The sequence below is a fragment of the Oncorhynchus mykiss genome, unplaced genomic scaffold, assembly GCF_057628025.1.
Source record: "Oncorhynchus mykiss isolate SJ-2025 unplaced genomic scaffold, ASM5762802v1 scaffold110, whole genome shotgun sequence".
Taxonomy (NCBI): Eukaryota; Metazoa; Chordata; class Actinopteri; order Salmoniformes; family Salmonidae; genus Oncorhynchus; species Oncorhynchus mykiss.
This window is the reverse complement of record NW_028322109.1, coordinates 40,051-63,033: the sequence shown is the minus strand read 5'-3', so window position 1 is coordinate 63,033 and position 22,983 is coordinate 40,051. Positions and strand designations below refer to the sequence as shown.

Below are 22,983 nucleotides of genomic sequence, written 5' to 3'. Positions count from 1 at the left end.
GTATTTCATCCAACAATCTGTGCTACAGTATATGCAATTTCTTCCACTTTTTGAGTGACACAAAGATGCTTATCTAAATGGTGAAAATGCAACAGCTGTTAATCAGGCTCACTTTGACTTTACATAGTGCAGCAAGAGATTGTTTCTCGCTTACGGCCACACCGGCCTGAGTACGCCTGATCTCGTCTGATCTCGGAAGCTAAGCAGGGTCGGGCCTGGTTAGTACTTGGATGGGAGACCGCCTGGGAATACCAGGTGCTGTAAGCTTTTTGTCACTGCCTTGTGGAATTTCAACTCTTTGTCCGTTTTTTCCCACAAGGTTGAAATATGTGCCCTCGCTTTGAAATAAGTAAGCAAGGTTAGTTTGTATTTCATCCAACAATCTGTGCTACAGTATATGCAATTTCTTCCACTTTTTGAGTGACACAAAGATGCTTATCTAAATGGTGAAAATGCAACAGCTGTTAATCAGGCTCACTTTGACTTTACATAGTGCAGCAAGAGATTGTTTCTCGCTTACGGCCACACCGGCCTGAGTACGCCTGATCTCGTCTGATCTCGGAAGCTAAGCAGGGTCGGGCCTGGTTAGTACTTGGATGGGAGACCGCCTGGGAATACCAGGTGCTGTAAGCTTTTTGTCACTGCCTTGTGGAATTTCAACTCTTTGTCCGTTTTTTCCCACAAGGTTGAAATATGTGCCCTCGCTTTGAAATAAGTAAGCAAGGTTAGTTTGTATTTCATCCAACAATCTGTGCTACAGTATATGCAATTTCTTCCACTTTTTGAGTGACACAAAGATGCTTATCTAAATGGTGAAAATGCAACAGCTGTTAATCAGGCTCACTTTGACTTTACATAGTGCAGCAAGAGATTGTTTCTCGCTTACGGCCACACCGGCCTGAGTACGCCTGATCTCGTCTGATCTCGGAAGCTAAGCAGGGTCGGGCCTGGTTAGTACTTGGATGGGAGACCGCCTGGGAATACCAGGTGCTGTAAGCTTTTTGTCACTGCCTTGTGGAATTTCAACTCTTTGTCCGTTTTTTCCCACAAGGTTGAAATATGTGCCCTCGCTTTGAAATAAGTAAGCAAGGTTAGTTTGTATTTCATCCAACAATCTGTGCTACAGTATATGCAATTTCTTCCACTTTTTGAGTGACACAAAGATGCTTATCTAAATGGTGAAAATGCAACAGCTGTTAATCAGGCTCACTTTGACTTTACATAGTGCAGCAAGAGATTGTTTCTCGCTTACGGCCACACCGGCCTGAGTACGCCTGATCTCGTCTGATCTCGGAAGCTAAGCAGGGTCGGGCCTGGTTAGTACTTGGATGGGAGACCGCCTGGGAATACCAGGTGCTGTAAGCTTTTTGTCACTGCCTTGTGGAATTTCAACTCTTTGTCCGTTTTTTCCCACAAGGTTGAAATATGTGCCCTCGCTTTGAAATAAGTAAGCAAGGTTAGTTTGTATTTCATCCAACAATCTGTGCTACAGTATATGCAATTTCTTCCACTTTTTGAGTGACACAAAGATGCTTATCTAAATGGTGAAAATGCAACAGCTGTTAATCAGGCTCACTTTGACTTTACATAGTGCAGCAAGAGATTGTTTCTCGCTTACGGCCACACCGGCCTGAGTACGCCTGATCTCGTCTGATCTCGGAAGCTAAGCAGGGTCGGGCCTGGTTAGTACTTGGATGGGAGACCGCCTGGGAATACCAGGTGCTGTAAGCTTTTTGTCACTGCCTTGTGGAATTTCAACTCTTTGTCCGTTTTTTCCCACAAGGTTGAAATATGTGCCCTCGCTTTGAAATAAGTAAGCAAGGTTAGTTTGTATTTCATCCAACAATCTGTGCTACAGTATATGCAATTTCTTCCACTTTTTGAGTGACACAAAGATGCTTATCTAAATGGTGAAAATGCAACAGCTGTTAATCAGGCTCACTTTGACTTTACACATAGTGCAGCAAGAGATTGTTTCTCGCTTACGGCCACACCGGCCTGAGTACGCCTGATCTCGTCTGATCTCGGAAGCTAAGCAGGGTCGGGCCTGGTTAGTACTTGGATGGGAGACCGCCTGGGAATACCAGGTGCTGTAAGCTTTTTGTCACTGCCTTGTGGAATTTCAACTCTTTGTCCGTTTTTTCCCACAAGGTTGAAATATGTGCCCTCGCTTTGAAATAAGTAAGCAAGGTTAGTTTGTATTTCATCCAACAATCTGTGCTACAGTATATGCAATTTCTTCCACTTTTTGAGTGACACAAAGATGCTTATCTAAATGGTGAAAATGCAACAGCTGTTAATCAGGCTCACTTTGACTTTACATAGTGCAGCAAGAGATTGTTTCTCGCTTACGGCCACACCGGCCTGAGTACGCCTGATCTCGTCTGATCTCGGAAGCTAAGCAGGGTCGGGCCTGGTTAGTACTTGGATGGGAGACCGCCTGGGAATACCAGGTGCTGTAAGCTTTTTGTCACTGCCTTGTGGAATTTCAACTCTTTGTCCGTTTTTTCCCACAAGGTTGAAATATGTGCCCTCGCTTTGAAATAAGTAAGCAAGGTTAGTTTGTATTTCATCCAACAATCTGTGCTACAGTATATGCAATTTCTTCCACTTTTTGAGTGACACAAAGATGCTTATCTAAATGGTGAAAATGCAACAGCTGTTAATCAGGCTCACTTTGACTTTACATAGTGCAGCAAGAGATTGTTTCTCGCTTACGGCCACACCGGCCTGAGTACGCCTGATCTCGTCTGATCTCGGAAGCTAAGCAGGGTCGGGCCTGGTTAGTACTTGGATGGGAGACCGCCTGGGAATACCAGGTGCTGTAAGCTTTTTGTCACTGCCTTGTGGAATTTCAACTCTTTGTCCGTTTTTTCCCACAAGGTTGAAATATGTGCCCTCGCTTTGAAATAAGTAAGCAAGGTTAGTTTGTATTTCATCCAACAATCTGTGCTACAGTATATGCAATTTCTTCCACTTTTTGAGTGACACAAAGATGCTTATCTAAATGGTGAAAATGCAACAGCTGTTAATCAGGCTCACTTTGACTTTACATAGTGCAGCAAGAGATTGTTTCTCGCTTACGGCCACACCGGCCTGAGTACGCCTGATCTCGTCTGATCTCGGAAGCTAAGCAGGGTCGGGCCTGGTTAGTACTTGGATGGGAGACCGCCTGGGAATACCAGGTGCTGTAAGCTTTTTGTCACTGCCTTGTGGAATTTCAACTCTTTGTCCGTTTTTTCCCACAAGGTTGAAATATGTGCCCTCGCTTTGAAATAAGTAAGCAAGGTTAGTTTGTATTTCATCCAACAATCTGTGCTACTAGTATATGCAATTTCTTCCACTTTTTGAGTGACACAAAGATGCTTATCTAAATGGTGAAAATGCAACAGCTGTTAATCAGGCTCACTTTGACTTTACATAGTGCAGCAAGAGATTGTTTCTCGCTTACGGCCACACCGGCCTGAGTACGCCTGATCTCGTCTGATCTCGGAAGCTAAGCAGGGTCGGGCCTGGTTAGTACTTGGATGGGAGACCGCCTGGGAATACCAGGTGCTGTAAGCTTTTTGTCACTGCCTTGTGGAATTTCAACTCTTTGTCCGTTTTTTCCCACAAGGTTGAAATATGTGCCCTCGCTTTGAAATAAGTAAGCAAGGTTAGTTTGTATTTCATCCAACAATCTGTGCTACAGTATATATGCAATTTCTTCCACTTTTTGAGTGACACAAAGATGCTTATCTAAATGGTGAAAATGCAACAGCTGTTAATCAGGCTCACTTTGACTTTACATAGTGCAGCAAGAGATTGTTTCTCGCTTACGGCCACACCGGCCTGAGTACGCCTGATCTCGTCTGATCTCGGAAGCTAAGCAGGGTCGGGCCTGGTTAGTACTTGGATGGGAGACCGCCTGGGAATACCAGGTGCTGTAAGCTTTTTGTCACTGCCTTGTGGAATTTCAACTCTTTGTCCGTTTTTTCCCACAAGGTTGAAATATGTGCCCTCGCTTTGAAATAAGTAAGCAAGGTTAGTTTGTATTTCATCCAACAATCTGTGCTACAGTATATGCAATTTCTTCCACTTTTTGAGTGACACAAAGATGCTTATCTAAATGGTGAAAATGCAACAGCTGTTAATCAGGCTCACTTTGACTTTACATAGTGCAGCAAGAGATTGTTTCTCGCTTACGGCCACACCGGCCTGAGTACGCCTGATCTCGTCTGATCTCGGAAGCTAAGCAGGGTCGGGCCTGGTTAGTACTTGGATGGGAGACCGCCTGGGAATACCAGGTGCTGTAAGCTTTTTGTCACTGCCTTGTGGAATTTCAACTCTTTGTCCGTTTTTTCCCACAAGGTTGAAATATGTGCCCTCGCTTTGAAATAAGTAAGCAAGGTTAGTTTGTATTTCATCCAACAATCTGTGCTACAGTATATGCAATTTCTTCCACTTTTTGAGTGACACAAAGATGCTTATCTAAATGGTGAAAATGCAACAGCTGTTAATCAGGCTCACTTTGACTTTACATAGTGCAGCAAGAGATTGTTTCTCGCTTACGGCCACACCGGCCTGAGTACGCCTGATCTCGTCTGATCTCGGAAGCTAAGCAGGGTCGGGCCTGGTTAGTACTTGGATGGGAGACCGCCTGGGAATACCAGGTGCTGTAAGCTTTTTGTCACTGCCTTGTGGAATTTCAACTCTTTGTCCGTTTTTTCCCACAAGGTTGAAATATGTGCCCTCGCTTTGAAATAAGTAAGCAAGGTTAGTTTGTATTTCATCCAACAATCTGTGCTACAGTATATGCAATTTCTTCCACTTTTTGAGTGACACAAAGATGCTTATCTAAATGGTGAAAATGCAACAGCTGTTAATCAGGCTCACTTTGACTTTACATAGTGCAGCAAGAGATTGTTTCTCGCTTACGGCCACACCGGCCTGAGTACGCCTGATCTCGTCTGATCTCGGAAGCTAAGCAGGGTCGGGCCTGGTTAGTACTTGGATGGGAGACCGCCTGGGAATACCAGGTGCTGTAAGCTTTTTGTCACTGCCTTGTGGAATTTCAACTCTTTGTCCGTTTTTTCCCACAAGGTTGAAATATGTGCCCTCGCTTTGAAATAAGTAAGCAAGGTTAGTTTGTATTTCATCCAACAATCTGTGCTACAGTATATGCAATTTCTTCCACTTTTTGAGTGACACAAAGATGCTTATCTAAATGGTGAAAATGCAACAGCTGTTAATCAGGCTCACTTTGACTTTACATAGTGCAGCAAGAGATTGTTTCTCGCTTACGGCCACACCGGCCTGAGTACGCCTGATCTCGTCTGATCTCGGAAGCTAAGCAGGGTCGGGCCTGGTTAGTACTTGGATGGGAGACCGCCTGGGAATACCAGGTGCTGTAAGCTTTTTGTCACTGCCTTGTGGAATTTCAACTCTTTGTCCGTTTTTTCCCACAAGGTTGAAATATGTGCCCTCGCTTTGAAATAAGTAAGCAAGGTTAGTTTGTATTTCATCCAACAATCTGTGCTACAGTATATGCAATTTCTTCCACTTTTTGAGTGACACAAAGATGCTTATCTAAATGGTGAAAATGCAACAGCTGTTAATCAGGCTCACTTTGACTTTACATAGTGCAGCAAGAGATTGTTTCTCGCTTACGGCCACACCGGCCTGAGTACGCCTGATCTCGTCTGATCTCGGAAGCTAAGCAGGGTCGGGCCTGGTTAGTACTTGGATGGGAGACCGCCTGGGAATACCAGGTGCTGTAAGCTTTTTGTCACTGCCTTGTGGAATTTCAACTCTTTGTCCGTTTTTTCCCACAAGGTTGAAATATGTGCCCTCGCTTTGAAATAAGTAAGCAAGGTTAGTTTGTATTTCATCCAACAATCTGTGCTACAGTATATGCAATTTCTTCCACTTTTTGAGTGACACAAAGATGCTTATCTAAATGGTGAAAATGCAACAGCTGTTAATCAGGCTCACTTTGACTTTACATAGTGCAGCAAGAGATTGTTTCTCGCTTACGGCCACACCGGCCTGAGTACGCCTGATCTCGTCTGATCTCGGAAGCTAAGCAGGGTCGGGCCTGGTTAGTACTTGGATGGGAGACCGCCTGGGAATACCAGGTGCTGTAAGCTTTTTGTCACTGCCTTGTGGAATTTCAACTCTTTGTCCGTTTTTTCCCACAAGGTTGAAATATGTGCCCTCGCTTTGAAATAAGTAAGCAAGGTTAGTTTGTATTTCATCCAACAATCTGTGCTACAGTATATGCAATTTCTTCCACTTTTTGAGTGACACAAAGATGCTTATCTAAATGGTGAAAATGCAACAGCTGTTAATCAGGCTCACTTTGACTTTACATAGTGCAGCAAGAGATTGTTTCTCGCTTACGGCCACACCGGCCTGAGTACGCCTGATCTCGTCTGATCTCGGAAGCTAAGCAGGGTCGGGCCTGGTTAGTACTTGGATGGGAGACCGCCTGGGAATACCAGGTGCTGTAAGCTTTTTGTCACTGCCTTGTGGAATTTCAACTCTTTGTCCGTTTTTTCCCACAAGGTTGAAATATGTGCCCTCGCTTTGAAATAAGTAAGCAAGGTTAGTTTGTATTTCATCCAACAATCTGTGCTACAGTATATGCAATTTCTTCCACTTTTTGAGTGACACAAAGATGCTTATCTAAATGGTGAAAATGCAACAGCTGTTAATCAGGCTCACTTTGACTTTACATAGTGCAGCAAGAGATTGTTTCTCGCTTACGGCCACACCGGCCTGAGTACGCCTGATCTCGTCTGATCTCGGAAGCTAAGCAGGGTCGGGCCTGGTTAGTACTTGGATGGGAGACCGCCTGGGAATACCAGGTGCTGTAAGCTTTTTGTCACTGCCTTGTGGAATTTCAACTCTTTGTCCGTTTTTTCCCACAAGGTTGAAATATGTGCCCTCGCTTTGAAATAAGTAAGCAAGGTTAGTTTGTATTTCATCCAACAATCTGTGCTACAGTATATGCAATTTCTTCCACTTTTTGAGTGACACAAAGATGCTTATCTAAATGGTGAAAATGCAACAGCTGTTAATCAGGCTCACTTTGACTTTACATAGTGCAGCAAGAGATTGTTTCTCGCTTACGGCCACACCGGCCTGAGTACGCCTGATCTCGTCTGATCTCGGAAGCTAAGCAGGGTCGGGCCTGGTTAGTACTTGGATGGGAGACCGCCTGGGAATACCAGGTGCTGTAAGCTTTTTGTCACTGCCTTGTGGAATTTCAACTCTTTGTCCGTTTTTTCCCACAAGGTTGAAATATGTGCCCTCGCTTTGAAATAAGTAAGCAAGGTTAGTTTGTATTTCATCCAACAATCTGTGCTACAGTATATGCAATTTCTTCCACTTTTTGAGTGACACAAAGATGCTTATCTAAATGGTGAAAATGCAACAGCTGTTAATCAGGCTCACTTTGACTTTACATAGTGCAGCAAGAGATTGTTTCTCGCTTACGGCCACACCGGCCTGAGTACGCCTGATCTCGTCTGATCTCGGAAGCTAAGCAGGGTCGGGCCTGGTTAGTACTTGGATGGGAGACCGCCTGGGAATACCAGGTGCTGTAAGCTTTTTGTCACTGCCTTGTGGAATTTCAACTCTTTGTCCGTTTTTTCCCACAAGGTTGAAATATGTGCCCTCGCTTTGAAATAAGTAAGCAAGGTTAGTTTGTATTTCATCCAACAATCTGTGCTACAGTATATGCAATTTCTTCCACTTTTTGAGTGACACAAAGATGCTTATCTAAATGGTGAAAATGCAACAGCTGTTAATCAGGCTCACTTTGACTTTACATAGTGCAGCAAGAGATTGTTTCTCGCTTACGGCCACACCGGCCTGAGTACGCCTGATCTCGTCTGATCTCGGAAGCTAAGCAGGGTCGGGCCTGGTTAGTACTTGGATGGGAGACCGCCTGGGAATACCAGGTGCTGTAAGCTTTTTGTCACTGCCTTGTGGAATTTCAACTCTTTGTCCGTTTTTTCCCACAAGGTTGAAATATGTGCCCTCGCTTTGAAATAAGTAAGCAAGGTTAGTTTGTATTTCATCCAACAATCTGTGCTACAGTATATGCAATTTCTTCCACTTTTTGAGTGACACAAAGATGCTTATCTAAATGGTGAAAATGCAACAGCTGTTAATCAGGCTCACTTTGACTTTACATAGTGCAGCAAGAGATTGTTTCTCGCTTACGGCCACACCGGCCTGAGTACGCCTGATCTCGTCTGATCTCGGAAGCTAAGCAGGGTCGGGCCTGGTTAGTACTTGGATGGGAGACCGCCTGGGAATACCAGGTGCTGTAAGCTTTTTGTCACTGCCTTGTGGAATTTCAACTCTTTGTCCGTTTTTTCCCACAAGGTTGAAATATGTGCCCTCGCTTTGAAATAAGTAAGCAAGGTTAGTTTGTATTTCATCCAACAATCTGTGCTACAGTATATGCAATTTCTTCCACTTTTTGAGTGACACAAAGATGCTTATCTAAATGGTGAAAATGCAACAGCTGTTAATCAGGCTCACTTTGACTTTACATAGTGCAGCAAGAGATTGTTTCTCGCTTACGGCCACACCGGCCTGAGTACGCCTGATCTCGTCTGATCTCGGAAGCTAAGCAGGGTCGGGCCTGGTTAGTACTTGGATGGGAGACCGCCTGGGAATACCAGGTGCTGTAAGCTTTTTGTCACTGCCTTGTGGAATTTCAACTCTTTGTCCGTTTTTTCCCACAAGGTTGAAATATGTGCCCTCGCTTTGAAATAAGTAAGCAAGGTTAGTTTGTATTTCATCCAACAATCTGTGCTACAGTATATGCAATTTCTTCCACTTTTTGAGTGACACAAAGATGCTTATCTAAATGGTGAAAATGCAACAGCTGTTAATCAGGCTCACTTTGACTTTACATAGTGCAGCAAGAGATTGTTTCTCGCTTACGGCCACACCGGCCTGAGTACGCCTGATCTCGTCTGATCTCGGAAGCTAAGCAGGGTCGGGCCTGGTTAGTACTTGGATGGGAGACCGCCTGGGAATACCAGGTGCTGTAAGCTTTTTGTCACTGCCTTGTGGAATTTCAACTCTTTGTCCGTTTTTTCCCACAAGGTTGAAATATGTGCCCTCGCTTTGAAATAAGTAAGCAAGGTTAGTTTGTATTTCATCCAACAATCTGTGCTACAGTATATGCAATTTCTTCCACTTTTTGAGTGACACAAAGATGCTTATCTAAATGGTGAAAATGCAACAGCTGTTAATCAGGCTCACTTTGACTTTACATAGTGCAGCAAGAGATTGTTTCTCGCTTACGGCCACACCGGCCTGAGTACGCCTGATCTCGTCTGATCTCGGAAGCTAAGCAGGGTCGGGCCTGGTTAGTACTTGGATGGGAGACCGCCTGGGAATACCAGGTGCTGTAAGCTTTTTGTCACTGCCTTGTGGAATTTCAACTCTTTGTCCGTTTTTTCCCACAAGGTTGAAATATGTGCCCTCGCTTTGAAATAAGTAAGCAAGGTTAGTTTGTATTTCATCCAACAATCTGTGCTACAGTATATGCAATTTCTTCCACTTTTTGAGTGACACAAAGATGCTTATCTAAATGGTGAAAATGCAACAGCTGTTAATCAGGCTCACTTTGACTTTACATAGTGCAGCAAGAGATTGTTTCTCGCTTACGGCCACACCGGCCTGAGTACGCCTGATCTCGTCTGATCTCGGAAGCTAAGCAGGGTCGGGCCTGGTTAGTACTTGGATGGGAGACCGCCTGGGAATACCAGGTGCTGTAAGCTTTTTGTCACTGCCTTGTGGAATTTCAACTCTTTGTCCGTTTTTTCCCACAAGGTTGAAATATGTGCCCTCGCTTTGAAATAAGTAAGCAAGGTTAGTTTGTATTTCATCCAACAATCTGTGCTACAGTATATGCAATTTCTTCCACTTTTTGAGTGACACAAAGATGCTTATCTAAATGGTGAAAATGCAACAGCTGTTAATCAGGCTCACTTTGACTTTACATAGTGCAGCAAGAGATTGTTTCTCGCTTACGGCCACACCGGCCTGAGTACGCCTGATCTCGTCTGATCTCGGAAGCTAAGCAGGGTCGGGCCTGGTTAGTACTTGGATGGGAGACCGCCTGGGAATACCAGGTGCTGTAAGCTTTTTGTCACTGCCTTGTGGAATTTCAACTCTTTGTCCGTTTTTTCCCACAAGGTTGAAATATGTGCCCTCGCTTTGAAATAAGTAAGCAAGGTTAGTTTGTATTTCATCCAACAATCTGTGCTACAGTATATGCAATTTCTTCCACTTTTTGAGTGACACAAAGATGCTTATCTAAATGGTGAAAATGCAACAGCTGTTAATCAGGCTCACTTTGACTTTACATAGTGCAGCAAGAGATTGTTTCTCGCTTACGGCCACACCGGCCTGAGTACGCCTGATCTCGTCTGATCTCGGAAGCTAAGCAGGGTCGGGCCTGGTTAGTACTTGGATGGGAGACCGCCTGGGAATACCAGGTGCTGTAAGCTTTTTGTCACTGCCTTGTGGAATTTCAACTCTTTGTCCGTTTTTTCCCACAAGGTTGAAATATGTGCCCTCGCTTTGAAATAAGTAAGCAAGGTTAGTTTGTATTTCATCCAACAATCTGTGCTACAGTATATGCAATTTCTTCCACTTTTTGAGTGACACAAAGATGCTTATCTAAATGGTGAAAATGCAACAGCTGTTAATCAGGCTCACTTTGACTTTACATAGTGCAGCAAGAGATTGTTTCTCGCTTACGGCCACACCGGCCTGAGTACGCCTGATCTCGTCTGATCTCGGAAGCTAAGCAGGGTCGGGCCTGGTTAGTACTTGGATGGGAGACCGCCTGGGAATACCAGGTGCTGTAAGCTTTTTGTCACTGCCTTGTGGAATTTCAACTCTTTGTCCGTTTTTTCCCACAAGGTTGAAATATGTGCCCTCGCTTTGAAATAAGTAAGCAAGGTTAGTTTGTATTTCATCCAACAATCTGTGCTACAGTATATGCAATTTCTTCCACTTTTTGAGTGACACAAAGATGCTTATCTAAATGGTGAAAATGCAACAGCTGTTAATCAGGCTCACTTTGACTTTACATAGTGCAGCAAGAGATTGTTTCTCGCTTACGGCCACACCGGCCTGAGTACGCCTGATCTCGTCTGATCTCGGAAGCTAAGCAGGGTCGGGCCTGGTTAGTACTTGGATGGGAGACCGCCTGGGAATACCAGGTGCTGTAAGCTTTTTGTCACTGCCTTGTGGAATTTCAACTCTTTGTCCGTTTTTTCCCACAAGGTTGAAATATGTGCCCTCGCTTTGAAATAAGTAAGCAAGGTTAGTTTGTATTTCATCCAACAATCTGTGCTACAGTATATGCAATTTCTTCCACTTTTTGAGTGACACAAAGATGCTTATCTAAATGGTGAAAATGCAACAGCTGTTAATCAGGCTCACTTTGACTTTACATAGTGCAGCAAGAGATTGTTTCTCGCTTACGGCCACACCGGCCTGAGTACGCCTGATCTCGTCTGATCTCGGAAGCTAAGCAGGGTCGGGCCTGGTTAGTACTTGGATGGGAGACCGCCTGGGAATACCAGGTGCTGTAAGCTTTTTGTCACTGCCTTGTGGAATTTCAACTCTTTGTCCGTTTTTTCCCACAAGGTTGAAATATGTGCCCTCGCTTTGAAATAAGTAAGCAAGGTTAGTTTGTATTTCATCCAACAATCTGTGCTACAGTATATGCAATTTCTTCCACTTTTTGAGTGACACAAAGATGCTTATCTAAATGGTGAAAATGCAACAGCTGTTAATCAGGCTCACTTTGACTTTACATAGTGCAGCAAGAGATTGTTTCTCGCTTACGGCCACACCGGCCTGAGTACGCCTGATCTCGTCTGATCTCGGAAGCTAAGCAGGGTCGGGCCTGGTTAGTACTTGGATGGGAGACCGCCTGGGAATACCAGGTGCTGTAAGCTTTTTGTCACTGCCTTGTGGAATTTCAACTCTTTGTCCGTTTTTTCCCACAAGGTTGAAATATGTGCCCTCGCTTTGAAATAAGTAAGCAAGGTTAGTTTGTATTTCATCCAACAATCTGTGCTACAGTATATGCAATTTCTTCCACTTTTTGAGTGACACAAAGATGCTTATCTAAATGGTGAAAATGCAACAGCTGTTAATCAGGCTCACTTTGACTTTACATAGTGCAGCAAGAGATTGTTTCTCGCTTACGGCCACACCGGCCTGAGTACGCCTGATCTCAGTCTGATCTCGGAAGCTAAGCAGGGTCGGGCCTGGTTAGTACTTGGATGGGAGACCGCCTGGGAATACCAGGTGCTGTAAGCTTTTTGTCACTGCCTTGTGGAATTTCAACTCTTTGTCCGTTTTTTCCCACAAGGTTGAAATATGTGCCCTCGCTTTGAAATAAGTAAGCAAGGTTAGTTTGTATTTCATCCAACAATCTGTGCTACAGTATATGCAATTTCTTCCACTTTTTGAGTGACACAAAGATGCTTATCTAAATGGTGAAAATGCAACAGCTGTTAATCAGGCTCACTTTGACTTTACATAGTGCAGCAAGAGATTGTTTCTCGCTTACGGCCACACCGGCCTGAGTACGCCTGATCTCGTCTGATCTCGGAAGCTAAGCAGGGTCGGGCCTGGTTAGTACTTGGATGGGAGACCGCCTGGGAATACCAGGTGCTGTAAGCTTTTTGTCACTGCCTTGTGGAATTTCAACTCTTTGTCCGTTTTTTCCCACAAGGTTGAAATATGTGCCCTCGCTTTGAAATAAGTAAGCAAGGTTAGTTTGTATTTCATCCAACAATCTGTGCTACAGTATATGCAATTTCTTCCACTTTTTGAGTGACACAAAGATGCTTATCTAAATGGTGAAAATGCAACAGCTGTTAATCAGGCTCACTTTGACTTTACATAGTGCAGCAAGAGATTGTTTCTCGCTTACGGCCACACCGGCCTGAGTACGCCTGATCTCGTCTGATCTCGGAAGCTAAGCAGGGTCGGGCCTGGTTAGTACTTGGATGGGAGACCGCCTGGGAATACCAGGTGCTGTAAGCTTTTTGTCACTGCCTTGTGGAATTTCAACTCTTTGTCCGTTTTTTCCCACAAGGTTGAAATATGTGCCCTCGCTTTGAAATAAGTAAGCAAGGTTAGTTTGTATTTCATCCAACAATCTGTGCTACAGTATATGCAATTTCTTCCACTTTTTGAGTGACACAAAGATGCTTATCTAAATGGTGAAAATGCAACAGCTGTTAATCAGGCTCACTTTGACTTTACATAGTGCAGCAAGAGATTGTTTCTCGCTTACGGCCACACCGGCCTGAGTACGCCTGATCTCGTCTGATCTCGGAAGCTAAGCAGGGTCGGGCCTGGTTAGTACTTGGATGGGAGACCGCCTGGGAATACCAGGTGCTGTAAGCTTTTTGTCACTGCCTTGTGGAATTTCAACTCTTTGTCCGTTTTTTCCCACAAGGTTGAAATATGTGCCCTCGCTTTGAAATAAGTAAGCAAGGTTAGTTTGTATTTCATCCAACAATCTGTGCTACAGTATATGCAATTTCTTCCACTTTTTGAGTGACACAAAGATGCTTATCTAAATGGTGAAAATGCAACAGCTGTTAATCAGGCTCACTTTGACTTTACATAGTGCAGCAAGAGATTGTTTCTCGCTTACGGCCACACCGGCCTGAGTACGCCTGATCTCGTCTGATCTCGGAAGCTAAGCAGGGTCGGGCCTGGTTAGTACTTGGATGGGAGACCGCCTGGGAATACCAGGTGCTGTAAGCTTTTTGTCACTGCCTTGTGGAATTTCAACTCTTTGTCCGTTTTTTCCCACAAGGTTGAAATATGTGCCCTCGCTTTGAAATAAGTAAGCAAGGTTAGTTTGTATTTCATCCAACAATCTGTGCTACAGTATATGCAATTTCTTCCACTTTTTGAGTGACACAAAGATGCTTATCTAAATGGTGAAAATGCAACAGCTGTTAATCAGGCTCACTTTGACTTTACATAGTGCAGCAAGAGATTGTTTCTCGCTTACGGCCACACCGGCCTGAGTACGCCTGATCTCGTCTGATCTCGGAAGCTAAGCAGGGTCGGGCCTGGTTAGTACTTGGATGGGAGACCGCCTGGGAATACCAGGTGCTGTAAGCTTTTTGTCACTGCCTTGTGGAATTTCAACTCTTTGTCCGTTTTTTCCCACAAGGTTGAAATATGTGCCCTCGCTTTGAAATAAGTAAGCAAGGTTAGTTTGTATTTCATCCAACAATCTGTGCTACAGTATATGCAATTTCTTCCACTTTTTGAGTGACACAAAGATGCTTATCTAAATGGTGAAAATGCAACAGCTGTTAATCAGGCTCACTTTGACTTTACATAGTGCAGCAAGAGATTGTTTCTCGCTTACGGCCACACCGGCCTGAGTACGCCTGATCTCGTCTGATCTCGGAAGCTAAGCAGGGTCGGGCCTGGTTAGTACTTGGATGGGAGACCGCCTGGGAATACCAGGTGCTGTAAGCTTTTTGTCACTGCCTTGTGGAATTTCAACTCTTTGTCCGTTTTTTCCCACAAGGTTGAAATATGTGCCCTCGCTTTGAAATAAGTAAGCAAGGTTAGTTTGTATTTCATCCAACAATCTGTGCTACAGTATATGCAATTTCTTCCACTTTTTGAGTGACACAAAGATGCTTATCTAAATGGTGAAAATGCAACAGCTGTTAATCAGGCTCACTTTGACTTTACATAGTGCAGCAAGAGATTGTTTCTCGCTTACGGCCACACCGGCCTGAGTACGCCTGATCTCGTCTGATCTCGGAAGCTAAGCAGGGTCGGGCCTGGTTAGTACTTGGATGGGAGACCGCCTGGGAATACCAGGTGCTGTAAGCTTTTTGTCACTGCCTTGTGGAATTTCAACTCTTTGTCCGTTTTTTCCCACAAGGTTGAAATATGTGCCCTCGCTTTGAAATAAGTAAGCAAGGTTAGTTTGTATTTCATCCAACAATCTGTGCTACAGTATATGCAATTTCTTCCACTTTTTGAGTGACACAAAGATGCTTATCTAAATGGTGAAAATGCAACAGCTGTTAATCAGGCTCACTTTGACTTTACATAGTGCAGCAAGAGATTGTTTCTCGCTTACGGCCACACCGGCCTGAGTACGCCTGATCTCGTCTGATCTCGGAAGCTAAGCAGGGTCGGGCCTGGTTAGTACTTGGATGGGAGACCGCCTGGGAATACCAGGTGCTGTAAGCTTTTTGTCACTGCCTTGTGGAATTTCAACTCTTTGTCCGTTTTTTCCCACAAGGTTGAAATATGTGCCCTCGCTTTGAAATAAGTAAGCAAGGTTAGTTTGTATTTCATCCAACAATCTGTGCTACAGTATATGCAATTTCTTCCACTTTTTGAGTGACACAAAGATGCTTATCTAAATGGTGAAAATGCAACAGCTGTTAATCAGGCTCACTTTGACTTTACATAGTGCAGCAAGAGATTGTTTCTCGCTTACGGCCACACCGGCCTGAGTACGCCTGATCTCGTCTGATCTCGGAAGCTAAGCAGGGTCGGGCCTGGTTAGTACTTGGATGGGAGACCGCCTGGGAATACCAGGTGCTGTAAGCTTTTTGTCACTGCCTTGTGGAATTTCAACTCTTTGTCCGTTTTTTCCCACAAGGTTGAAATATGTGCCCTCGCTTTGAAATAAGTAAGCAAGGTTAGTTTGTATTTCATCCAACAATCTGTGCTACAGTATATGCAATTTCTTCCACTTTTTGAGTGACACAAAGATGCTTATCTAAATGGTGAAAATGCAACAGCTGTTAATCAGGCTCACTTTGACTTTACATAGTGCAGCAAGAGATTGTTTCTCGCTTACGGCCACACCGGCCTGAGTACGCCTGATCTCGTCTGATCTCGGAAGCTAAGCAGGGTCGGGCCTGGTTAGTACTTGGATGGGAGACCGCCTGGGAATACCAGGTGCTGTAAGCTTTTTGTCACTGCCTTGTGGAATTTCAACTCTTTGTCCGTTTTTTCCCACAAGGTTGAAATATGTGCCCTCGCTTTGAAATAAGTAAGCAAGGTTAGTTTGTATTTCATCCAACAATCTGTGCTACAGTATATGCAATTTCTTCCACTTTTTGAGTGACACAAAGATGCTTATCTAAATGGTGAAAATGCAACAGCTGTTAATCAGGCTCACTTTGACTTTACATAGTGCAGCAAGAGATTGTTTCTCGCTTACGGCCACACCGGCCTGAGTACGCCTGATCTCGTCTGATCTCGGAAGCTAAGCAGGGTCGGGCCTGGTTAGTACTTGGATGGGAGACCGCCTGGGAATACCAGGTGCTGTAAGCTTTTTGTCACTGCCTTGTGGAATTTCAACTCTTTGTCCGTTTTTTCCCACAAGGTTGAAATATGTGCCCTCGCTTTGAAATAAGTAAGCAAGGTTAGTTTGTATTTCATCCAACAATCTGTGCTACAGTATATGCAATTTCTTCCACTTTTTGAGTGACACAAAGATGCTTATCTAAATGGTGAAAATGCAACAGCTGTTAATCAGGCTCACTTTGACTTTACATAGTGCAGCAAGAGATTGTTTCTCGCTTACGGCCACACCGGCCTGAGTACGCCTGATCTCGTCTGATCTCGGAAGCTAAGCAGGGTCGGGCCTGGTTAGTACTTGGATGGGAGACCGCCTGGGAATACCAGGTGCTGTAAGCTTTTTGTCACTGCCTTGTGGAATTTCAACTCTTTGTCCGTTTTTTCCCACAAGGTTGAAATATGTGCCCTCGCTTTGAAATAAGTAAGCAAGGTTAGTTTGTATTTCATCCAACAATCTGTGCTACAGTATAGCAATTTCTTCCACTTTTTGAGTGACACAAAGATGCTTATCTAAATGGTGAAAATGCAACAGCTGTTAATCAGGCTCACTTTGACTTTACATAGTGCAGCAAGAGATTGTTTCTCGCTTACGGCCACACCGGCCTGAGTACGCCTGATCTCGTCTGATCTCGGAAGCTAAGCAGGGTCGGGCCTGGTTAGTACTTGGATGGGAGACCGCCTGGGAATACCAGGTGCTGTAAGCTTTTTGTCACTGCCTTGTGGAATTTCAACTCTTTGTCCGTTTTTCCCACAAGGTTGAAATATGTGCCCTCGCTTTGAAATAAGTAAGCAAGGTTAGTTTGTATTTCATCCAACAATCTGTGCTACAGTATATGCAATTTCTTCCACTTTTTGAGTGACACAAAGATGCTTATCTAAATGGTGAAAATGCAACAGCTGTTAATCAGGCTCACTTTGACTTTACATAGTGCAGCAAGAGATTGTTTCTCGCTTACGGCCACACCGGCCTGAGTACGCCTGATCTCGTCTGATCTCGGAAGCTAAGCAGGGTCGGGCCTGGTTAGTACTTGGATGGGAGACCGCCTGGGAATACCAGGTGCTGTAAGCTTTTTGTCACTGCCTTGTGGAATTTCAACTCTTTGTCCGTTTTTTCCCACAAGGTTGAAATATGTGCCCTCGCTTTGAAATAAGTAAGCAAGGTTAGTTTGTATTTCATCCAACAATCTGTGCTACAGTATATGCAATTTCTTCCACTTTTTGAGTGACACAAAGATGCTTATCTAAATGGTGAAAATGCAACAGCTGTTAATCAGGCTCACTTTGACTTTACATAGTGCAGCAAGAGATTGTTTCTCGCTTACGGCCACACCGGCCTGAGTACGCCTGATCTCGTCTGATCTCGGAAGCTAAGCAGGGTCGGGCCTGGTTAGTACTTGGATGGGAGACCGCCTGGGAATACCAGGTGCTGTAAGCTTTTTGTCACTGCCTTGTGGAATTTCAACTCTTTGTCCGTTTTTTCCCACAAGGTTGAAATATGTGCCCTCGCTTTGAAATAAGTAAGCAAGGTTAGTTTGTATTTCATCCAACAATCTGTGCTACAGTATATGCAATTTCTTCCACTTTTGAGTGACACAAAGATGCTTATCTAAATGGTGAAAATGCAACAGCTGTTAATCAGGCTCACTTTGACTTTACATAGTGCAGCAAGAGATTGTTTCTCGCTTACGGCCACACCGGCCTGAGTACGCCTGATCTCGTCTGATCTCGGAAGCTAAGCAGGGTCGGGCCTGGTTAGTACTTGGATGGGAGACCGCCTGGGAATACCAGGTGCTGTAAGCTTTTTGTCACTGCCTTGTGGAATTTCAACTCTTTGTCCGTTTTTTCCCACAAGGTTGAAATATGTGCCCTCGCTTTGAAATAAGTAAGCAAGGTTAGTTTGTATTTCATCCAACAATCTGTGCTACAAATTATGGCTACAGTATATGCAATTTCTTCCACTTTTTGAGTGACACAAAGATGCTTATCTAAATGGTGAAAATGCAACAGCTGTTAATCAGGCTCACTTTGACTTTACATAGTGCAGCAAGAGATTGTTTCTCGCTTACGGCCACACCGGCCTGAGTACGCCTGATCTCGTCTGATCTCGGAAGCTAAGCAGGGTCGGGCCTGGTTAGTACTTGGATGGGAGACCGCCTGGGAATACCAGGTGCTGTAAGCTTTTTGTCACTGCCTTGTGGAATTTCAACTCTTTGTCCGTTTTTTCCCACAAGGTTGAAATATGTGCACTCGCTTTGAAATAAGTAAGCAAGGTTAGTTTGTATTTCATCCAACAATCTGTGCTACAAATTATGGCTACAGTATATGCAATTTCTTCCACTTTTTGAGTGACACAAAGATGCTTATCTAAATGGTGAAAATGCAACAGCTGTTAATCAGGCTCACTTTGACTTTACATAGTGCAGCAAGAGATTGTTTCTCGCTTACGGCCACACCGGCCTGAGTACGCCTGATCTCGTCTGATCTCGGAAGCTAAGCAGGGTCGGGCCTGGTTAGTACTTGGATGGGAGACCGCCTGGGAATACCAGGTGCTGTAAGCTTTTTGTCACTGCCTTGTGGAATTTCAACTCTTTGTCCGTTTTTTCCCACAAGGTTGAAATATGTGCCCTCGCTTTGAAATAAGTAAGCAAGGTTAGTTTGTATTTCATCCAACAATCTGTGCTACAAATTATGGCTACAGTATATGCAATTTCTTCCACTTTTTGAGTGACACAAAGATGCTTATCTAAATGGTGAAAATGCAACAGCTGTTAATCAGGCTCACTTTGACTTTACATAGTGCAGCAAGAGATTGTTTCTCGCTTACGGCCACACCGGCCTGAGTACGCCTGATCTCGTCTGATCTCGGAAGCTAAGCAGGGTCGGGCCTGGTTAGTACTTGGATGGGAGACCGCCTGGGAATACCAGGTGCTGTAAGCTTTTTGTCACTGCCTTGTGGAATTTCAACTCTTTGTCCGTTTTTTCCCACAAGGTTGAAATATGTGCACTCGCTTTGAAATAAGTAAGCAAGGTTAGTTTGTATTTCATCCAACAATCTGTGCTACAAATTATGGCTACAGTATATGCAATTTCTTCCACTTTTTGAGTGACACAAAGATGCTTATCTAAATGGTGAAAATGCAACAGCTGTTAATCAGGCTCACTTTGACTTTACATAGTGCAGCAAGAGATTGTTTCTCGCTTACGGCCACACCGGCCTGAGTACGCCTGATCTCGTCTGATCTCGGAAGCTAAGCAGGGTCGGGCCTGGTTAGTACTTGGATGGGAGACCGCCTGGGAATACCAGGTGCTGTAAGCTTTTTGTCACTGCCTTGTGGAATTTCAACTCTTTGTCCGTTTTTTCCCACAAGGTTGAAATATGTGCCCTCGCTTTGAAATAAGTAAGCAAGGTTAGTTTGTATTTCATCCAACAATCTGTGCTACAAATTATGGCTACAGTATATGCAATTTCTTCCACTTTTTGAGTGACACAAAGATGCTTATCTAAATGGTGAAAATGCAACAGCTGTTAATCAGGCTCACTTTGACTTTACATAGTGCAGCAAGAGATTGTTTCTCGCTTACGGCCACACCGGCCTGAGTACGCCTGATCTCGTCTGATCTCGGAAGCTAAGCAGGGTCGGGCCTGGTTAGTACTTGGATGGGAGACCGCCTGGGAATACCAGGTGCTGTAAGCTTTTTGTCACTGCCTTGTGGAATTTCAACTCTTTGTCCGTTTTTTCCCACAAGGTTGAAATATGTGCCCTCGCTTTGAAATAAGTAAGCAAGGTTAGTTTGTATTTCATCCAACAATCTGTGCTACAAATTATGGCTACAGTATATGCAATTTCTTCCACTTTTTGAGTGACACAAAGATGCTTATCTAAATGGTGAAAATGCAACAGCTGTTAATCAGGCTCACTTTGACTTTACATAGTGCAGCAAGAGATTGTTTCTCGCTTACGGCCACACCGGCCTGAGTACGCCTGATCTCGTCTGATCTCGGAAGCTAAGCAGGGTCGGGCCTGGTTAGTACTTGGATGGGAGACCGCCTGGGAATACCAGGTGCTGTAAGCTTTTTGTCACTGCCTTGTGGAATTTCAACTCTTTGTCCGTTTTTTCCCACAAGGTTGAAATATGTGCCCTCGCTTTGAAATAAGTAAGCAAGGTTAGTTTGTATTTCATCCAACAATCTGTGCTACAAATTATGGCTACAGTATATGCAATTTCTTCCACTTTTTGAGTGACACAAAGATGCTTATCTAAATGGTGAAAATGCAACAGCTGTTAATCAGGCTCACTTTGACTTTACATAGTGCAGCAAGAGATTGTTTCTCGCTTACGGCCACACCGGCCTGAGTACGCCTGATCTCGTCTGATCTCGGAAGCTAAGCAGGGTCGGGCCTGGTTAGTACTTGGATGGGAGACCGCCTGGGAATACCAGGTGCTGTAAGCTTTTTGTCACTGCCTTGTGGAATTTCAACTCTTTGTCCGTTTTTTCCCACAAGGTTGAAATATGTGCCCTCGCTTTGAAATAAGTAAGCAAGGTTAGTTTGTATTTCATCCAACAATCTGTGCTACAAATTATGGCTACAGTATATGCAATTTCTTCCACTTTTTGAGTGACACAAAGATGCTTATCTAAATGGTGAAAATGCAACAGCTGTTAATCAGGCTCACTTTGACTTTACATAGTGCAGCAAGAGATTGTTTCTCGCTTACGGCCACACCGGCCTGAGTACGCCTGATCTCGTCTGATCTCGGAAGCTAAGCAGGGTCGGGCCTGGTTAGTACTTGGATGGGAGACCGCCTGGGAATACCAGGTGCTGTAAGCTTTTTGTCACTGCCTTGTGGAATTTCAACTCTTTGTCCGTTTTTTCCCACAAGGTTGAAATATGTGCCCTCGCTTTGAAATAAGTAAGCAAGGTTAGTTTGTATTTCATCCAACAATCTGTGCTACAAATTATGGCTACAGTATATGCAATTTCTTCCACTTTTTGAGTGACACAAAGATGCTTATCTAAATGGTGAAAATGCAACAGCTGTTAATCAGGCTCACTTTGACTTTACATAGTGCAGCAAGAGATTGTTTCTCGCTTACGGCCACACCGGCCTGAGTACGCCTGATCTCGTCTGATCTCGGAAGCTAAGCAGGGTCGGGCCTGGTTAGTACTTGGATGGGAGACCGCCTGGGAATACCAGGTGCTGTAAGCTTTTTGTCACTGCCTTGTGGAATTTCAACTCTTTGTCCGTTTTTTCCCACAAGGTTGAAATATGTGCCCTCGCTTTGAAATAAGTAAGCAAGGTTAGTTTGTATTTCATCCAACAATCTGTGCTACAAATTATGGCTACAGTATATGCAATTTCTTCCACTTTTTGAGTGACACAAAGATGCTTATCTAAATGGTGAAAATGCAACAGCTGTTAATCAGGCTCACTTTGACTTTACATAGTGCAGCAAGAGATTGTTTCTCGCTTACGGCCACACCGGCCTGAGTACGCCTGATCTCGTCTGATCTCGGAAGCTAAGCAGGGTCGGGCCTGGTTAGTACTTGGATGGGAGACCGCCTGGGAATACCAGGTGCTGTAAGCTTTTTGTCACTGCCTTGTGGAATTTCAACTCTTTGTCCGTTTTTTCCCACAAGGTTGAAATATGTGCCCTCGCTTTGAAATAAGTAAGCAAGGTTAGTTTGTATTTCATCCAACAATCTGTGCTACAAATTATGGCTACAGTATATGCAATTTCTTCCACTTTTTGAGTGACACAAAGATGCTTATCTAAATGGTGAAAATGCAACAGCTGTTAATCAGGCTCACTTTGACTTTACATAGTGCAGCAAGAGATTGTTTCTCGCTTACGGCCACACCGGCCTGAGTACGCCTGATCTCGTCTGATCTCGGAAGCTAAGCAGGGTCGGGCCTGGTTAGTACTTGGATGGGAGACCGCCTGGGAATACCAGGTGCTGTAAGCTTTTTGTCACTGCCTTGTGGAATTTCAACTCTTTGTCCGTTTTTTCCCACAAGGTTGAAATATGTGCCCTCGCTTTGAAATAAGTAAGCAAGGTTAGTTTGTATTTCATCCAACAATCTGTGCTACAAATTATGGCTACAGTATATGCAATTTCTTCCACTTTTTGAGTGACACAAAGATGCTTATCTAAATGGTGAAAATGCAACAGCTGTTAATCAGGCTCACTTTGACTTTACATAGTGCAGCAAGAGATTGTTTCTCGCTTACGGCCACGCCGGCCTGAGTACGCCTGATCTCGTCTGATCTCGGAAGCTAAGCAGGGTCGGGCCTGGTTAGTACTTGGATGGGAGACCGCCTGGGAATACCAGGTGCTGTAAGCTTTTTGTCACTGCCTTGTGGAATTTCAACTCTTTGTCCGTTTTTTCCCACAAGGTTGAAATATGTGCCCTCGCTTTGAAATAAGTAAGCAAGGTTAGTTTGTATTTCATCCAACAATCTGTGCTACAAATTATGGCTACAGTATATGCAATTTCTTCCACTTTTTGAGTGACACAAAGATGCTTATCTAAATGGTGAAAATGCAACAGCTGTTAATCAGGCTCACTTTGACT

General features: G+C 44.1%; 61 non-coding genes and 1 pseudogene across 61 annotated transcripts; all 62 read left to right on the top strand.

Moving 5' to 3' along the window:
• The first annotated feature begins 148 nt into the window (after positions 1–148).
• On the top strand, positions 149–267 carry LOC149969382 (5S ribosomal RNA). The gene has a single exon (XR_016494209.1). It is a non-coding gene; the product is annotated as a 5S ribosomal RNA (ribosomal RNA).
• A 247-nt stretch (positions 268–514) lies between these two features.
• Positions 515–633, top strand: LOC149969381 (5S ribosomal RNA). Its single transcript, XR_016494208.1, has one exon. It is a non-coding gene; the product is annotated as a 5S ribosomal RNA (ribosomal RNA).
• Positions 634–880: 247 nt separating this feature from the next.
• On the top strand, positions 881–999 carry LOC149969380 (5S ribosomal RNA). Its single transcript, XR_016494207.1, has one exon. It is a non-coding gene; the product is annotated as a 5S ribosomal RNA (ribosomal RNA).
• Positions 1,000–1,246: 247 nt separating this feature from the next.
• On the top strand, positions 1,247–1,365 carry LOC149969379 (5S ribosomal RNA). Its single transcript, XR_016494206.1, has one exon. It is a non-coding gene; the product is annotated as a 5S ribosomal RNA (ribosomal RNA).
• Positions 1,366–1,612: 247 nt separating this feature from the next.
• On the top strand, positions 1,613–1,731 carry LOC149969378 (5S ribosomal RNA). Its single transcript, XR_016494205.1, has one exon. It is a non-coding gene; the product is annotated as a 5S ribosomal RNA (ribosomal RNA).
• A 249-nt stretch (positions 1,732–1,980) lies between these two features.
• Positions 1,981–2,099, top strand: LOC149969377 (5S ribosomal RNA). Its single transcript, XR_016494204.1, has one exon. It is a non-coding gene; the product is annotated as a 5S ribosomal RNA (ribosomal RNA).
• A 247-nt stretch (positions 2,100–2,346) lies between these two features.
• On the top strand, positions 2,347–2,465 carry LOC149969376 (5S ribosomal RNA). The gene has a single exon (XR_016494203.1). It is a non-coding gene; the product is annotated as a 5S ribosomal RNA (ribosomal RNA).
• Positions 2,466–2,712: 247 nt separating this feature from the next.
• Positions 2,713–2,831, top strand: LOC149969375 (5S ribosomal RNA). Its single transcript, XR_016494201.1, has one exon. It is a non-coding gene; the product is annotated as a 5S ribosomal RNA (ribosomal RNA).
• Positions 2,832–3,078: 247 nt separating this feature from the next.
• On the top strand, positions 3,079–3,197 carry LOC149969374 (5S ribosomal RNA). The gene has a single exon (XR_016494200.1). It is a non-coding gene; the product is annotated as a 5S ribosomal RNA (ribosomal RNA).
• Positions 3,198–3,445: 248 nt separating this feature from the next.
• LOC149969373 (5S ribosomal RNA) lies at positions 3,446–3,564 on the top strand. The gene has a single exon (XR_016494199.1). It is a non-coding gene; the product is annotated as a 5S ribosomal RNA (ribosomal RNA).
• Positions 3,565–3,813: 249 nt separating this feature from the next.
• Positions 3,814–3,932, top strand: LOC149969372 (5S ribosomal RNA). The gene has a single exon (XR_016494198.1). It is a non-coding gene; the product is annotated as a 5S ribosomal RNA (ribosomal RNA).
• A 247-nt stretch (positions 3,933–4,179) lies between these two features.
• Positions 4,180–4,298, top strand: LOC149969371 (5S ribosomal RNA). The gene has a single exon (XR_016494197.1). It is a non-coding gene; the product is annotated as a 5S ribosomal RNA (ribosomal RNA).
• Positions 4,299–4,545: 247 nt separating this feature from the next.
• LOC149969370 (5S ribosomal RNA) lies at positions 4,546–4,664 on the top strand. The gene has a single exon (XR_016494196.1). It is a non-coding gene; the product is annotated as a 5S ribosomal RNA (ribosomal RNA).
• Positions 4,665–4,911: 247 nt separating this feature from the next.
• LOC149969369 (5S ribosomal RNA) lies at positions 4,912–5,030 on the top strand. Its single transcript, XR_016494195.1, has one exon. It is a non-coding gene; the product is annotated as a 5S ribosomal RNA (ribosomal RNA).
• Positions 5,031–5,277: 247 nt separating this feature from the next.
• Positions 5,278–5,396, top strand: LOC149969368 (5S ribosomal RNA). Its single transcript, XR_016494194.1, has one exon. It is a non-coding gene; the product is annotated as a 5S ribosomal RNA (ribosomal RNA).
• Positions 5,397–5,643: 247 nt separating this feature from the next.
• Positions 5,644–5,762, top strand: LOC149969367 (5S ribosomal RNA). Its single transcript, XR_016494193.1, has one exon. It is a non-coding gene; the product is annotated as a 5S ribosomal RNA (ribosomal RNA).
• Positions 5,763–6,009: 247 nt separating this feature from the next.
• On the top strand, positions 6,010–6,128 carry LOC149969366 (5S ribosomal RNA). Its single transcript, XR_016494192.1, has one exon. It is a non-coding gene; the product is annotated as a 5S ribosomal RNA (ribosomal RNA).
• A 247-nt stretch (positions 6,129–6,375) lies between these two features.
• LOC149969365 (5S ribosomal RNA) lies at positions 6,376–6,494 on the top strand. The gene has a single exon (XR_016494190.1). It is a non-coding gene; the product is annotated as a 5S ribosomal RNA (ribosomal RNA).
• Positions 6,495–6,741: 247 nt separating this feature from the next.
• LOC149969364 (5S ribosomal RNA) lies at positions 6,742–6,860 on the top strand. Its single transcript, XR_016494189.1, has one exon. It is a non-coding gene; the product is annotated as a 5S ribosomal RNA (ribosomal RNA).
• Positions 6,861–7,107: 247 nt separating this feature from the next.
• On the top strand, positions 7,108–7,226 carry LOC149969363 (5S ribosomal RNA). The gene has a single exon (XR_016494188.1). It is a non-coding gene; the product is annotated as a 5S ribosomal RNA (ribosomal RNA).
• Positions 7,227–7,473: 247 nt separating this feature from the next.
• Positions 7,474–7,592, top strand: LOC149969362 (5S ribosomal RNA). Its single transcript, XR_016494187.1, has one exon. It is a non-coding gene; the product is annotated as a 5S ribosomal RNA (ribosomal RNA).
• Positions 7,593–7,839: 247 nt separating this feature from the next.
• On the top strand, positions 7,840–7,958 carry LOC149969361 (5S ribosomal RNA). Its single transcript, XR_016494186.1, has one exon. It is a non-coding gene; the product is annotated as a 5S ribosomal RNA (ribosomal RNA).
• A 247-nt stretch (positions 7,959–8,205) lies between these two features.
• LOC149969360 (5S ribosomal RNA) lies at positions 8,206–8,324 on the top strand. The gene has a single exon (XR_016494185.1). It is a non-coding gene; the product is annotated as a 5S ribosomal RNA (ribosomal RNA).
• Positions 8,325–8,571: 247 nt separating this feature from the next.
• LOC149969359 (5S ribosomal RNA) lies at positions 8,572–8,690 on the top strand. The gene has a single exon (XR_016494184.1). It is a non-coding gene; the product is annotated as a 5S ribosomal RNA (ribosomal RNA).
• A 247-nt stretch (positions 8,691–8,937) lies between these two features.
• LOC149969358 (5S ribosomal RNA) lies at positions 8,938–9,056 on the top strand. Its single transcript, XR_016494183.1, has one exon. It is a non-coding gene; the product is annotated as a 5S ribosomal RNA (ribosomal RNA).
• A 247-nt stretch (positions 9,057–9,303) lies between these two features.
• Positions 9,304–9,422, top strand: LOC149969357 (5S ribosomal RNA). The gene has a single exon (XR_016494181.1). It is a non-coding gene; the product is annotated as a 5S ribosomal RNA (ribosomal RNA).
• Positions 9,423–9,669: 247 nt separating this feature from the next.
• Positions 9,670–9,788, top strand: LOC149969356 (5S ribosomal RNA). The gene has a single exon (XR_016494180.1). It is a non-coding gene; the product is annotated as a 5S ribosomal RNA (ribosomal RNA).
• A 247-nt stretch (positions 9,789–10,035) lies between these two features.
• On the top strand, positions 10,036–10,154 carry LOC149969355 (5S ribosomal RNA). The gene has a single exon (XR_016494178.1). It is a non-coding gene; the product is annotated as a 5S ribosomal RNA (ribosomal RNA).
• Positions 10,155–10,401: 247 nt separating this feature from the next.
• On the top strand, positions 10,402–10,520 carry LOC149969354 (5S ribosomal RNA). Its single transcript, XR_016494177.1, has one exon. It is a non-coding gene; the product is annotated as a 5S ribosomal RNA (ribosomal RNA).
• A 247-nt stretch (positions 10,521–10,767) lies between these two features.
• LOC149969353 (5S ribosomal RNA) lies at positions 10,768–10,886 on the top strand. The gene has a single exon (XR_016494176.1). It is a non-coding gene; the product is annotated as a 5S ribosomal RNA (ribosomal RNA).
• A 247-nt stretch (positions 10,887–11,133) lies between these two features.
• Positions 11,134–11,252, top strand: LOC149969352 (5S ribosomal RNA). The gene has a single exon (XR_016494175.1). It is a non-coding gene; the product is annotated as a 5S ribosomal RNA (ribosomal RNA).
• Positions 11,253–11,499: 247 nt separating this feature from the next.
• Positions 11,500–11,618, top strand: LOC149969351 (5S ribosomal RNA). Its single transcript, XR_016494174.1, has one exon. It is a non-coding gene; the product is annotated as a 5S ribosomal RNA (ribosomal RNA).
• A 247-nt stretch (positions 11,619–11,865) lies between these two features.
• LOC149969350 (5S ribosomal RNA) lies at positions 11,866–11,984 on the top strand. Its single transcript, XR_016494173.1, has one exon. It is a non-coding gene; the product is annotated as a 5S ribosomal RNA (ribosomal RNA).
• Positions 11,985–12,231: 247 nt separating this feature from the next.
• Positions 12,232–12,351, top strand: LOC149969349 (5S ribosomal RNA; annotated as a pseudogene).
• Positions 12,352–12,598: 247 nt separating this feature from the next.
• On the top strand, positions 12,599–12,717 carry LOC149969348 (5S ribosomal RNA). The gene has a single exon (XR_016494172.1). It is a non-coding gene; the product is annotated as a 5S ribosomal RNA (ribosomal RNA).
• Positions 12,718–12,964: 247 nt separating this feature from the next.
• LOC149969347 (5S ribosomal RNA) lies at positions 12,965–13,083 on the top strand. The gene has a single exon (XR_016494171.1). It is a non-coding gene; the product is annotated as a 5S ribosomal RNA (ribosomal RNA).
• Positions 13,084–13,330: 247 nt separating this feature from the next.
• On the top strand, positions 13,331–13,449 carry LOC149969346 (5S ribosomal RNA). The gene has a single exon (XR_016494170.1). It is a non-coding gene; the product is annotated as a 5S ribosomal RNA (ribosomal RNA).
• Positions 13,450–13,696: 247 nt separating this feature from the next.
• LOC149969345 (5S ribosomal RNA) lies at positions 13,697–13,815 on the top strand. Its single transcript, XR_016494169.1, has one exon. It is a non-coding gene; the product is annotated as a 5S ribosomal RNA (ribosomal RNA).
• A 247-nt stretch (positions 13,816–14,062) lies between these two features.
• On the top strand, positions 14,063–14,181 carry LOC149969344 (5S ribosomal RNA). The gene has a single exon (XR_016494167.1). It is a non-coding gene; the product is annotated as a 5S ribosomal RNA (ribosomal RNA).
• Positions 14,182–14,428: 247 nt separating this feature from the next.
• On the top strand, positions 14,429–14,547 carry LOC149969343 (5S ribosomal RNA). Its single transcript, XR_016494166.1, has one exon. It is a non-coding gene; the product is annotated as a 5S ribosomal RNA (ribosomal RNA).
• A 247-nt stretch (positions 14,548–14,794) lies between these two features.
• On the top strand, positions 14,795–14,913 carry LOC149969342 (5S ribosomal RNA). The gene has a single exon (XR_016494165.1). It is a non-coding gene; the product is annotated as a 5S ribosomal RNA (ribosomal RNA).
• Positions 14,914–15,160: 247 nt separating this feature from the next.
• Positions 15,161–15,279, top strand: LOC149969341 (5S ribosomal RNA). Its single transcript, XR_016494164.1, has one exon. It is a non-coding gene; the product is annotated as a 5S ribosomal RNA (ribosomal RNA).
• Positions 15,280–15,526: 247 nt separating this feature from the next.
• Positions 15,527–15,645, top strand: LOC149969340 (5S ribosomal RNA). Its single transcript, XR_016494163.1, has one exon. It is a non-coding gene; the product is annotated as a 5S ribosomal RNA (ribosomal RNA).
• Positions 15,646–15,892: 247 nt separating this feature from the next.
• LOC149969339 (5S ribosomal RNA) lies at positions 15,893–16,011 on the top strand. Its single transcript, XR_016494162.1, has one exon. It is a non-coding gene; the product is annotated as a 5S ribosomal RNA (ribosomal RNA).
• Positions 16,012–16,258: 247 nt separating this feature from the next.
• On the top strand, positions 16,259–16,377 carry LOC149969338 (5S ribosomal RNA). Its single transcript, XR_016494161.1, has one exon. It is a non-coding gene; the product is annotated as a 5S ribosomal RNA (ribosomal RNA).
• Positions 16,378–16,624: 247 nt separating this feature from the next.
• On the top strand, positions 16,625–16,743 carry LOC149969337 (5S ribosomal RNA). Its single transcript, XR_016494160.1, has one exon. It is a non-coding gene; the product is annotated as a 5S ribosomal RNA (ribosomal RNA).
• A 246-nt stretch (positions 16,744–16,989) lies between these two features.
• LOC149969336 (5S ribosomal RNA) lies at positions 16,990–17,108 on the top strand. The gene has a single exon (XR_016494159.1). It is a non-coding gene; the product is annotated as a 5S ribosomal RNA (ribosomal RNA).
• A 246-nt stretch (positions 17,109–17,354) lies between these two features.
• Positions 17,355–17,473, top strand: LOC149969335 (5S ribosomal RNA). Its single transcript, XR_016494158.1, has one exon. It is a non-coding gene; the product is annotated as a 5S ribosomal RNA (ribosomal RNA).
• Positions 17,474–17,720: 247 nt separating this feature from the next.
• Positions 17,721–17,839, top strand: LOC149969334 (5S ribosomal RNA). Its single transcript, XR_016494156.1, has one exon. It is a non-coding gene; the product is annotated as a 5S ribosomal RNA (ribosomal RNA).
• Positions 17,840–18,085: 246 nt separating this feature from the next.
• On the top strand, positions 18,086–18,204 carry LOC149969333 (5S ribosomal RNA). The gene has a single exon (XR_016494155.1). It is a non-coding gene; the product is annotated as a 5S ribosomal RNA (ribosomal RNA).
• Positions 18,205–18,464: 260 nt separating this feature from the next.
• On the top strand, positions 18,465–18,583 carry LOC149969332 (5S ribosomal RNA). The gene has a single exon (XR_016494154.1). It is a non-coding gene; the product is annotated as a 5S ribosomal RNA (ribosomal RNA).
• A 260-nt stretch (positions 18,584–18,843) lies between these two features.
• LOC149969331 (5S ribosomal RNA) lies at positions 18,844–18,962 on the top strand. Its single transcript, XR_016494153.1, has one exon. It is a non-coding gene; the product is annotated as a 5S ribosomal RNA (ribosomal RNA).
• Positions 18,963–19,222: 260 nt separating this feature from the next.
• Positions 19,223–19,341, top strand: LOC149969330 (5S ribosomal RNA). Its single transcript, XR_016494152.1, has one exon. It is a non-coding gene; the product is annotated as a 5S ribosomal RNA (ribosomal RNA).
• Positions 19,342–19,601: 260 nt separating this feature from the next.
• Positions 19,602–19,720, top strand: LOC149969329 (5S ribosomal RNA). The gene has a single exon (XR_016494151.1). It is a non-coding gene; the product is annotated as a 5S ribosomal RNA (ribosomal RNA).
• A 260-nt stretch (positions 19,721–19,980) lies between these two features.
• On the top strand, positions 19,981–20,099 carry LOC149969328 (5S ribosomal RNA). The gene has a single exon (XR_016494150.1). It is a non-coding gene; the product is annotated as a 5S ribosomal RNA (ribosomal RNA).
• A 260-nt stretch (positions 20,100–20,359) lies between these two features.
• On the top strand, positions 20,360–20,478 carry LOC149969327 (5S ribosomal RNA). The gene has a single exon (XR_016494149.1). It is a non-coding gene; the product is annotated as a 5S ribosomal RNA (ribosomal RNA).
• A 260-nt stretch (positions 20,479–20,738) lies between these two features.
• LOC149969326 (5S ribosomal RNA) lies at positions 20,739–20,857 on the top strand. Its single transcript, XR_016494148.1, has one exon. It is a non-coding gene; the product is annotated as a 5S ribosomal RNA (ribosomal RNA).
• A 260-nt stretch (positions 20,858–21,117) lies between these two features.
• LOC149969325 (5S ribosomal RNA) lies at positions 21,118–21,236 on the top strand. The gene has a single exon (XR_016494147.1). It is a non-coding gene; the product is annotated as a 5S ribosomal RNA (ribosomal RNA).
• A 260-nt stretch (positions 21,237–21,496) lies between these two features.
• Positions 21,497–21,615, top strand: LOC149969324 (5S ribosomal RNA). The gene has a single exon (XR_016494145.1). It is a non-coding gene; the product is annotated as a 5S ribosomal RNA (ribosomal RNA).
• Positions 21,616–21,875: 260 nt separating this feature from the next.
• LOC149969323 (5S ribosomal RNA) lies at positions 21,876–21,994 on the top strand. The gene has a single exon (XR_016494144.1). It is a non-coding gene; the product is annotated as a 5S ribosomal RNA (ribosomal RNA).
• A 260-nt stretch (positions 21,995–22,254) lies between these two features.
• On the top strand, positions 22,255–22,373 carry LOC149969322 (5S ribosomal RNA). Its single transcript, XR_016494143.1, has one exon. It is a non-coding gene; the product is annotated as a 5S ribosomal RNA (ribosomal RNA).
• Positions 22,374–22,633: 260 nt separating this feature from the next.
• On the top strand, positions 22,634–22,752 carry LOC149969321 (5S ribosomal RNA). Its single transcript, XR_016494516.1, has one exon. It is a non-coding gene; the product is annotated as a 5S ribosomal RNA (ribosomal RNA).
• Positions 22,753–22,983: the final 231 nt, after the last annotated feature.